Source organism: Rattus norvegicus, chromosome 3 (assembly GCF_021556685.1).
Source record: "Rattus norvegicus strain SHRSP/BbbUtx chromosome 3, alternate assembly SHRSP_T2T, whole genome shotgun sequence".
Classification (NCBI taxonomy): domain Eukaryota; kingdom Metazoa; phylum Chordata; class Mammalia; order Rodentia; family Muridae; genus Rattus; species Rattus norvegicus.
In genome coordinates, this window is record NC_141536.1 from 161042539 (window position 1) to 161052498 (window position 9960).

Consider the following 9960-nt stretch of genomic DNA (forward strand, 5'->3'; position numbering starts at 1 on the left):
TGCTGAGATTTGAACTCAGGACCTCGGGAAGAGCAGTTGGTGCTCTAACCACTGAACCATCTCTCCAGCCGCCGCCCCCCTCTCTTCCTTTTTCTCTCTCTGCCCTCCTTCCCTCCTCTCTTCTCCTTCCCTCCCTCCCTCCCTCCTTCCCTTCCTTCCTTCCTTCCTTCCTTCCTTTCTTCCTTCCTTCCTTCCTAATAGAAGAGGAATCACAAGCTTTGCACCTGACATCTTGGATTTGTGCCAAGTCTAAATGCCACTGTCACGACTGTCCGCTCCTGACTCAGAGGGCCTCTCATACTAATAATGGAGCCTCGTAGCATAGTTCTGTTCTTCGTCTTTCCTGAGACACCCTGGAGGCAGACATCATGTCCGTCCCCACACACTTTCAGAGGCATTGGTGGATATCGGAGGGAGGAAGGTATGATTGCTTTCAGGATTCCCAAATCTGAAAAGGTGCTGGCGTGTGATATTGTTGGAGCCCGCCGACCGAGACGATGGGAGAGACTGTGGAATACAGACAGGCTTGTGAGCGACGCTGCAGCCGCCCCAGAGAGAAGCCACAGAGAGCCACTTAGCTGGGGCAGGAGGCAGTGGAGGGTGAGTGTCAGAGAGAGGGAAGCAGGACCCAGCAGTAAACTAAGCATCAGAGAGAAGCTGGCCAAACCAGGTATGGGGACCCTGCAGAGCCCGTAGTCTCCATTGTCCAAGCACCTGAAGCAAGGGGGTCATGGGAGCCTGGGAGTCAGTCCTTCCGTCAGCCAGGTGTCACGTCACATGCCTCTAATCCCAGTACTTGGGAGGCTGAGACAGGAGGGATGGTGCAAGTTCCAGGATAGCCTGGGCTATGTTAGTGAGATCCCGTCTACAAACAAAAGCAAGCTGGAGGTGTAGCTTGGGCAGGGGTGCTTAGACATGCTCCCAGATCCTCTGTAAAGTTCCCTACCATGATGGTCTGTTAGGAATGTCGTCTGGCGAAGTCAACAAGACCCATCTCTCTTTCTGGCTGTGAGCAAGGCCTGTTTTCACAATCACTACACATGTGACACCCAGAACAGAACATTACGGTGGCCCGGGCTGGGGTGTAGCTTAGTTGGTAGAATGTGTGCCTAGCATGCACAAGGCTCTGTGTTTGATCTCTCACTGTGTTACCCATGGTCGGTGCTTGCCTGTAAGGCCTGCACAGAGGCAAAAGGATCAGGAGTTCGAGGCCTGCTTGGGGCCAACCTGCACTACGAGAGACTCTGTCTTGATAAACAAACAGTTAATGAATGGAGATTGATCCATCTGTTCCGAAAGTAATAAGGACGGAGAAGCATCCTCTCCAGAAGACAATTAAAAACAATCAAAACATTGTCTTGCCTCCTCTGTGGACAGTCAGGACAAATGTGCCTTATGTCTTGTTTGGGGACAGGGTCTTACTATGCAGGCCTGGTTGGCCTGAAATCCACTACGTAGACCAGGCTGGCCTTGAACTCTCAGGGACCAGCCTCTGCCTCCTGAGCCCGGACAAGTGTGTAGGTGCCGCAGAGAAGCTCTCACTAATGCTCCCTCCCGGTCCTTAACTGTGCCCTCCAGCTCTGCCTTCCACACCAGCATGGGCCCAGTGCTCCCGCCACCCCACTCCCGCCATTCTCACGTCCTCTTCTCCTTCAGAGTCCGGCCTCTTGCCTCTGGTCCCTGTCACCTATCCTCAGGCCTCCCTGAGTCCCTGACTCTTGTCCCACCCAGCTCCGCCTACTTCCCTTCTCATGAAGCACACACAGTTTCCTGGTCAGTGAAACTTCTCTTGACTGGGCAGCCTCTATGTTGGATGGGGTCCTCCAAAGTCACCCTTAACACACTGAGACTGGAGGCTCGAAGGTGAGGCAGCCAAGGCTAGGCCGGGCCATTTAACTACAGCTGTGCTTTTCAAATAAAGGGGTCGTCGATGGACTGGTCGTTTATTGAATTCACTCTGAGTGCAAAGCCCAGGTAGTGTGGACGCTTCCACACAGCTGAAGAGTGAAAGGCTGTCAGGCGACGTCCTCTGAAGTTACAGGACCCGTGTGTTTAGTGGGAGGAAGCTCATCTGGGATGGTGGATGGCGTGGTGGGCTGCAGGACAGCAGGAAAGGGGTGTGGGCCGAAAGGAACAGTGGCCCCGTGTGTGTGTGTGTGTGTGTGTGTGTGTGTGTGTGTGTGTGTGTGTGGGCAGGGGTGAGAGTGTGTCAAATGCCCTCTCTGTGTCTAGGCCTTGATTCTACTTGAGCAGGTAAATTATGTGGCCCCTGGCCCACAGGGCCATCCTGAAATGAAAACCCAAAGGGTTCTGTGACTTCCCCTTCTTGGGGTACTGTGCACAAAGTCCCCAAGGCGACACCAACAAGGAATTTTTTTTTTAAATTTAAAATTAAAAACCTACTTAGTTTTACTTTATTCTATTTTATACTGCTCTATTGTATTTTTATTTATCTAGAGACAGTGTCTCCTGTAGCCTGAACTGGCCTCAAACTCGATTAGAAGGGCCTTGAACCTCTCCTGGTCCTCATGCCTCCAGCTCCTGAGTTCTGGAATGGCAGGTGTGTGCCACCACACTTGGTCTAACATGTGTATTTTATTTTTAGCTTACGTGCATGTTTTGCCTGTATATAGGACTGCACTACATGCATGCAGTGCCTGAGGAGTCCAGAAAGGAATGTCAGATCCCCAGGGTACTGGGACTCCGTGTCCTCTGGAAGAGCAGCCAATGCCCTTAACTGATGAGCCCTTAGCATTCGTATTTTAAGAGCAGAGTTTGGCTAGAGAGCTGCTCACTGTCAGGGAGTTGAAGCCTGGGCAAGCCAAAGGCATATACGGTCCTCCTAGACTAAGCACACATGGGTCATGCCAGGACTCTGCAGGCTGCAGCAGGAGGATCTGAAGGCCGGCCTGAGCTACACAGTGAGACCCTGTCACAATGGCTCACAGGTAGAGCATTTGCCTAGTTTTTTGTTTGTTTTGCAAGCTGGTGGGTTTGAGGCTTAGCATGGAAAGAAAGAAAGAAAGAAAGAAAGAAAGAAAGAAAAAGAAAGAAAGAAAGAAAGAAAGAAAGGAAGAGACAGAGAGAGACAGAGAGAGAGACAGGGACAGGGACAGAGACAGAGAGAGAGCTCACCCATTTTCACATGTGTAAGTTCCCTGTTAGAGCAAGCTTTCTCCAACTTAGCACAGTAAGCACCCAGTCTGTTGACAGCATTCTGTGTGTTCTGAGCCATTTAGTGGGCCCCCGACCAGTACTCACCAGCTATCCACACCCTCCCACCCCAGTGTAACATCCAGACGTGGCCCTGGCATTGCATAGCATGTTCTGGAGTTGGGGAAACTGTTTCCAAAAACCACCACACTAGAAAGGAAGGAGCAACCGCCCCAGCTTCTGAGGCAGGAGGATCAGGAGTCAGGGAGAGGTGCGGAGTGAACTCTGCAGTCCTCTGCGGTCCTTTTCTGACTTCTGTCTCACGTGCAGGAGAGACCTACAACACAGAAACATGAAAATAGCTCTGTGTGTGAGTTCACACAAGCGTGACTAAACAGAACATCCTCAGAGCCTCACAGGAGACTCAGAGGCATGTGAGGACATGGTGATTGATGATGTCCCAAAGATCAGAGAAAGGCAGAGGCCAGAGTTACATACCAGACCAGCTCGGAGTGAGTGACATCCAGGCTACTGAGCCAGCCTCCTAGCTGCCCTGGGCACTCTGCATAAGGAATATGGACACCACAAACACTTGTGCGCCTAGAGAACGGAACAGTGGCCTCACCGCCTTCTCTGGGTGAAAGCAGCACTATTTCCGCTTCACAGATCATTTGACGCCTTTGCTGCGTGACCTGCGTTCTAAGAGTGAGACAGATCCCCATGGCACTTCTATAACTTCACCTCGGCCTCCAAACTCACTCGTTCTAATTTTCTCTGTTGATGGAAGAGGTAAAAAAAAAAAAAATGCCCTCCCCAAGCCAGACAGTGGTGGCACAGGACTTTAATCCCAGCACTGGGGAGCAGAGGCAGGAGGATGTCTGAGTTCAGTACCAGCCTGGTCTATAGAGGGAGTTCCGGGACAGCCAGGGCTACACAGAGAAAATCTGTCTCAAAACACAAACAACAACAACAACAACAACAACAAAAGTCTCCTCCATATTGGCTGAAGCTAGGGACATAAGACAAGTGGGGTTTCCCATCATCCCTTTGACATGGTGACAAGCGCGCGCACATGCTTGTAGATACACACATTTAGGCCAGAGAACAACCTCAAGTATCACCCCTCAGGAGCCACCCACCTTTTCTTTTGATACAGGCTCTCACATGCCTGAGACTCACTGATCCAGCTATGGTAGCTAGCCAGTGAGCCCCCAAGATCCACTTCTCTCTGCTTCCCCAACACTGGAACCACAGGTGCACGTCAATATGCCCAGTTTTTTTGTTTTTGTTTTTGTTTTTTGTTTGTTTTTTTTTTTTTTTTGAAATTTACTTAAATTAGTCCTAACTTTTTTTTTAACCTAGGTTCTGGTGACTGAAATCAGGTCCCTGTGCTTGCAAAGCCAGCACTGTACTGACTGAGCCGTCTCCTCAGCCTGCAACCTCTCGTTTCCAGCGGCAGTAGGTAGCCCTGCCTAGATGTTGGGGCTTGGGTCCTAAAGGCCGTGTTGAGGGGGAAATCACCAGCTTGTGTTGCACTGAGGATGAAGGAGTCTTTAAAGAGCTCAGTCTAGTGGGAGATAGTAAGGTCATTATGGACAGAGCCCGAAGGGCACGTTGGAACTCTGGCTCCTTCCTGCCTCTGCCTTTTCCTTCCTCTGTCCCCCGCTCACTGCCATGGTGCCCCGGTCTCACCACAGCCTCAGAGACAGAGACCAGCGACCAGGAAGGGGCTAGACACTGAAACCATGAGCAAAGCGAAACGTTCCCTTTTAAGCTATAACCACGAATGTTTTGCCACAGCAACAGGAGAGCTGAGAGATAGGGTGATAGCCAATGCCACTCACGCTGATTCTTGGAATTCCACAGATAAGAACCAGGAATCTTTCTGCCTGGCCAGGGCCTGGAGGGAGCTATTATAGAGATTTTAATCGGAATGATCCCGGGAGAGGATTCTGATGGATGGGTACAGCTTAAGTCATGCAGAAAAAACAAAACAAAATAAAACACACACACACACACACACACACACACACACAGAGAGAGAGAGAGAGAGAGAGAGAGAGAGAGAGAGAGAGAGAGAGAGAGAAACAGAAAATACTAAAATGCCTACCTGCCTGTAGAATTCTTAGGTGCAAAAACTGTCTTCCTAAGACCTCATTTTTACATTTAAAATGCATTTCACTTCCCCTCTTTAAAAATATTAAACTATCTATCTGTTATCTATCTACCTACCTCTCATTTATCTATCTAACCTATCTATCATCTATCTACTTATCTATCATCTATCTACCTGTATACATCTATCTACCTGATATATATATGTATATATATATATATTATAAGAGTTACTTTAATCTGTGTGTGTGTGTGCTCATGCACATGCATGTGCACGTGCGCACATGTGTGCCTGACCATCTGCATGTGTACTGCACAGAAGGGCTCTGGACTACAGGCTGCTGTGAGCCTCTGTGCACTGTGCTTGCAGTCCAAGAGGTAAGCTCTCGACTTCCTGTTTCTGCCATCATGCTTAGGGCTTGCTGTCACATCTCTGTTCTACCAGCATGGACTCATGCATGTAGAACCATAAGTCAGAAATAAACCCTGTCTTCTTTAAGCTGCCTTTAATCATAGCATTTCATCAAAGCAACAGAAAAGAAACAAATACAGAACTTTGGTACCAGGAATGGGGTATTTCTGTGAAGCAGTTAACCATGTTAGTTTTTTTTTTTTCTTTTTTTCAGAGCTGGGGACCGAACCCAGGGCCTTGTGCTTGCTAGGCAGGCGCTCTACCACTAAGCTAAATCCCCAACCCCCAAGTTAGTTTTTAGAAGAGTAAAACAAAATCAGAAAAAAGCTTGGTAGTTCTGTGTCTTAGTTAGGGTTTTACTGCTGTGAACAGACACCATGACCAAGGCAAGTCTTATAAGGACAGAATTTAATTGGGGCTGGTTTACAGGTTCAGAGGTTCAGTCCATTATCATCAAGGTAAGAGCATGGTGGCATTCAGGCAGACATAGTGCAGGAAGAGTTGAGAGTTCTACATCTTCATCAGTAGGCTGCTAGGAGAACACTAGCTTCCAGGCAGCTAGGATGAGGGTCTTAAAGCCTATGTCTACAGTGATACACTTACCCCAACCAGGCTACACCTCCTAATAGTGCCACTCCCTGAGCCAAGCATATTTAAACCACCACACAATAGTTCACATCTTTAATCCCAGCACTAAGGAGGCAGAAGCAGGCAGATATCTGGATTCTAAGGCAGCCAGCAATACACAGAGAACCTCTATCTTGGGGACAGAAAGGAGGTGGGGCAGGTCTTGAACTTTGAACTAGAAAAATGAAAAGTTGGATGTTATAAGTAGAGATTAAAGGGTCATTCTGGTAGGATCCCAGAAGACAGGTGTGCTAAGAACCATGTGGACTTTGAAGGCCCAACTCAAGAGGTTCAGAGAAGGAAAAATATTAGCAATAGAGCTAGAGGCCATTTATGGAATGCTTTGAAAAGAGTCTGTCTATGTTCTGCCCTTGACCTGAGAACTTGCCTGTAGCTCAGTTTTAAAAATGTTACAAACTTAAAAGTCCCATCCCAGGTACGTGCTGGCACAGAGGCTATAGTTGTTAAAGAGATTGGTGACTTTAATGGTCTGGATTGAAATAGATGAACGGGTTCTCCCAGGCCAAGACTTCACACAGCACATCCAATTTGTGACACCAAAAGCCTAAGTCATTCTCTTTCTCCAGAAAGAAACTGTGAAAAGAAACAAAGAAACAAACACACAAAGAAACAAAGAAATAAACAAAAAGCAAGCAAGCTGTTGCTATGGAACAATTTCATTGTCAGAGGAAATTTCAAAACATTGATATTGAATCTGCCCGTGTGGATATTATTAACAAGTCTTATTCCAGTCTCAGTGAAAAAGTACAACTGAGGCAGAAAGAAAAATACAAAATATACAATTTAGATGGAAAGGTAACAAGAAGTTGCTTAGTGTTTCTGCCAAGGCAGAAAAGAGACTGCCATTGGTAAGAGAGGTCTCTCAGCGCACCAGACAGCTAACTCTCCAACCAGTGAAAGAGAAGGCCAAGGGATTTTCAGTTCCTAGCAAGAAATAGTGGACAAGGGTTGGGGATTTAGCTCAGTGGTAGAGCGCTTGCCTAGCAAGCGCAAGGCCCTGGGTTCGGTCCCCAGCTCCGAAAAAAAGAAAAGAAAAGAAAAGAAAAGAAAAAGAAATGGTGAACGATGTTTGCTGTCAATAAGGTTCAGTGGTGTGAGGGTCCAACCCAAGCTGTCTGTGTTGTCCACTTGGTGCTGACTTTAGAGATAAGAGATGTAAGAGTAAGGGACTAAGATTTTTTTCTTCTTCTGTAGCTTTAGAGAGCCAGCGAAGCAAGGCAGCATGTGGCAGGGGAGTCCCTTGTGTGAAGGCCCCAAGAAGGTAGAAGGGCCCTTGTGCAATGCTGGGGGAACCTGGGTTACATTGGAGCCCTTAAAAATGCTGAACATTAGGGTTGGGGATTTAGCTCAGTGGTAGTGGTAGCAAGGCCCTGGGTTCGGTCCCCAGCTCCGAAAAAAAAGAAAAGAAAATGCTGAAAATTCTAGACATATCTGCCAAGAAGAGCTGCCCACAGGGAGCGGAAACATCCCTAGAGAGACACGTGCTTCAGGCAGCAAGCGGGAAGGTGTATCACAATCAACCTGGGCTACAGGATTTTGGAGTCTGTCCTGCTTGGTCCAGTGTTTCCTCTCTGTGCCCCCCCCACTCCTCCCTTCTGGAAAGATAATTTATATTCTGTGCCATTATACATCAGAAATAAGTAATATGCTTTTTGATTTTACAGGGGTTACCATTAAGAGGTTGCCTTGAGGCTCAGAAGAGACATTCGATTTTTCAACAGTGTTGGGAACTAAGTGGAAGACTAAGGGAACTTTTGACGTTGGACTAAGTGCATTTGCGTTATGATATGACCACAGACTTTTGTAGGCCAGGGAGTAGAGTATGATAGTTTGAATGGGAATGTCTGCCATCCGCTCGTATATTTGAATACTTGGTCCTCAGTGGGTAGTACTGCTTTGAAGGCTTAGGAGGTACAGCCCTGGAGAAAGTGTGTCACTGACTGTGGCCTTGAAAGTTTAAAGACTGTGACATTTCCAGGTCACTCTCTCTCTTCGTGCTTGTGGGTCAAGAGGTGCGTTCTCAGCTTTCACTTCCTTCCAGCAAGCCACTGTCTCGTCACGCCTCCACTTTCCAGACTTGGACTCTGGGAACTCGTAAGGCAAGGAAAACTCGTCCTTCAGCCGCTTCTGGTCATGGTGCTCTTTCACAGTGACAGGAAATAGCTAATGCAGCCACATACGATCTTGTCCTGACCAACCACAGAGCGCGGCTCAGTGGACAGAGGCACTGGCTTGCAGGTCTGAGGATCTGAGTTCCCTCCCTGAATCCCACAAAGTGGAAGGAAAAACTGACTCCTGAGAGTTGTCCTGTGATCTCCAAATACACGTGCCTGCATAGACAGACAGACACACACAGAGAGACAGACAGACAGACACGCAGACACAGGGACACACAGAGAGACGCACGTAAACAGACACATACCGATGATCATGGTGATGTGTACTTTTAAAGTCAGCACTCAGGGTGCAGAGGGAAGTGGATTTCTGTGAGCCTGGTCTACACAATGAGTTGCAGGACAGACAGGGCTAGAGAGAGAGACCCTGCCTCAGAAAACACAACAAAAAGAACCTACGTTAACTTGGATGGTGTACTAGTTTGCTTGGCAGTTACAGAGATAAAGCACCACAGGCAAGACAGCTTAAGGAAGGCGGGAGGCAGCAGAAGGAAGCCAAGGGCTCAAATCTTTCTTTTTTTTTAAGGTTGGATTATTTATTATGTATACAGCTTTCTGCCTGCACGTGCGTCTGCAGGCCAGAAGAGGGCACCAGATCTCACTATAGATGGTTATGAGCTACCACGTGGTTGCTGAAATTGAACTCGAGACCCCTGGAAGAGCAGACAGTGCTCTTAACCTCTGAGCCATCTCTCCAGCCCGAGGGCTCCGATCTTAAACCACAGGTGGGAAGCAGAGTGAGTGCCTTTGAAATGGCATGGGTCTCTTTTCTATTTTTAATTTATGTGCATGTGTGTGCGCGCACCTGAATGTGTATATGTGCACTGAGTGTGAGTGTGCATGGTGTGTGCCTGCAGTGAGTGTACATATGTGCAGTGTGTGCAGAGTGAGCGTGACTATGTGTGGTGTGTGTGCAGTGAGCGTGTATGTAGTGAGCATGTATGTGCAGTGAGTGTGTGCAGTGTATGAATGGTAAGTGTGTGCCATGAGTGTGTATGCAGTGAGTGTGTGCAGTGTGTGCAGTGTGTGCAGTGAGTGTGCAGTGTATGCAGTGAGTGTGCATGCAGTGAGTTGTGCAGTGTGTGAGTGGTGAATTGTGCAGTGAATGTGTGCAGTGAGTGTGTACAGTGAGCGTGACTATGTGGTATGTGTCCAGTGAGTGTGTATGCAGTGAGTGTGTGCAGTGAGTATGTGCAGTGAGTGTGTGTGCAGTGTGTGCAGTGAGTGTGACTATGTGGTATGTGTCCAGTGAGTGTGTATGCAGTGAGTGTGTGCAGTGAGTGTGTGCAGTGAGTGTGTGCAGTGAGTGTGTGTGCAGTGTATGCAGTGAGTGTGACTATGTGGTATGTGTCCAGTGAGTGTGTATGCAGTGAGTGTGTGCAGTGTGTGCAGTGAGTGTGTGCAGTGTGCACTGCAGTGAGTATGTGTGCGGTGTGTGCAGTAAGTGTATGTCCAGTG

The 9960-nt window shown here is 48.1% G+C and overlaps 1 non-coding gene across 1 annotated transcript; it reads left to right on the forward strand.

The window, feature by feature from the left end:
• Positions 1–2067: 2067 nt before the first annotated feature.
• LOC120102103 (small Cajal body-specific RNA 2) lies at positions 2068–2305 on the forward strand. Its single transcript, XR_015685174.1, has one exon.
• The last annotated feature ends 7655 nt before the right edge of the window (positions 2306–9960 follow it).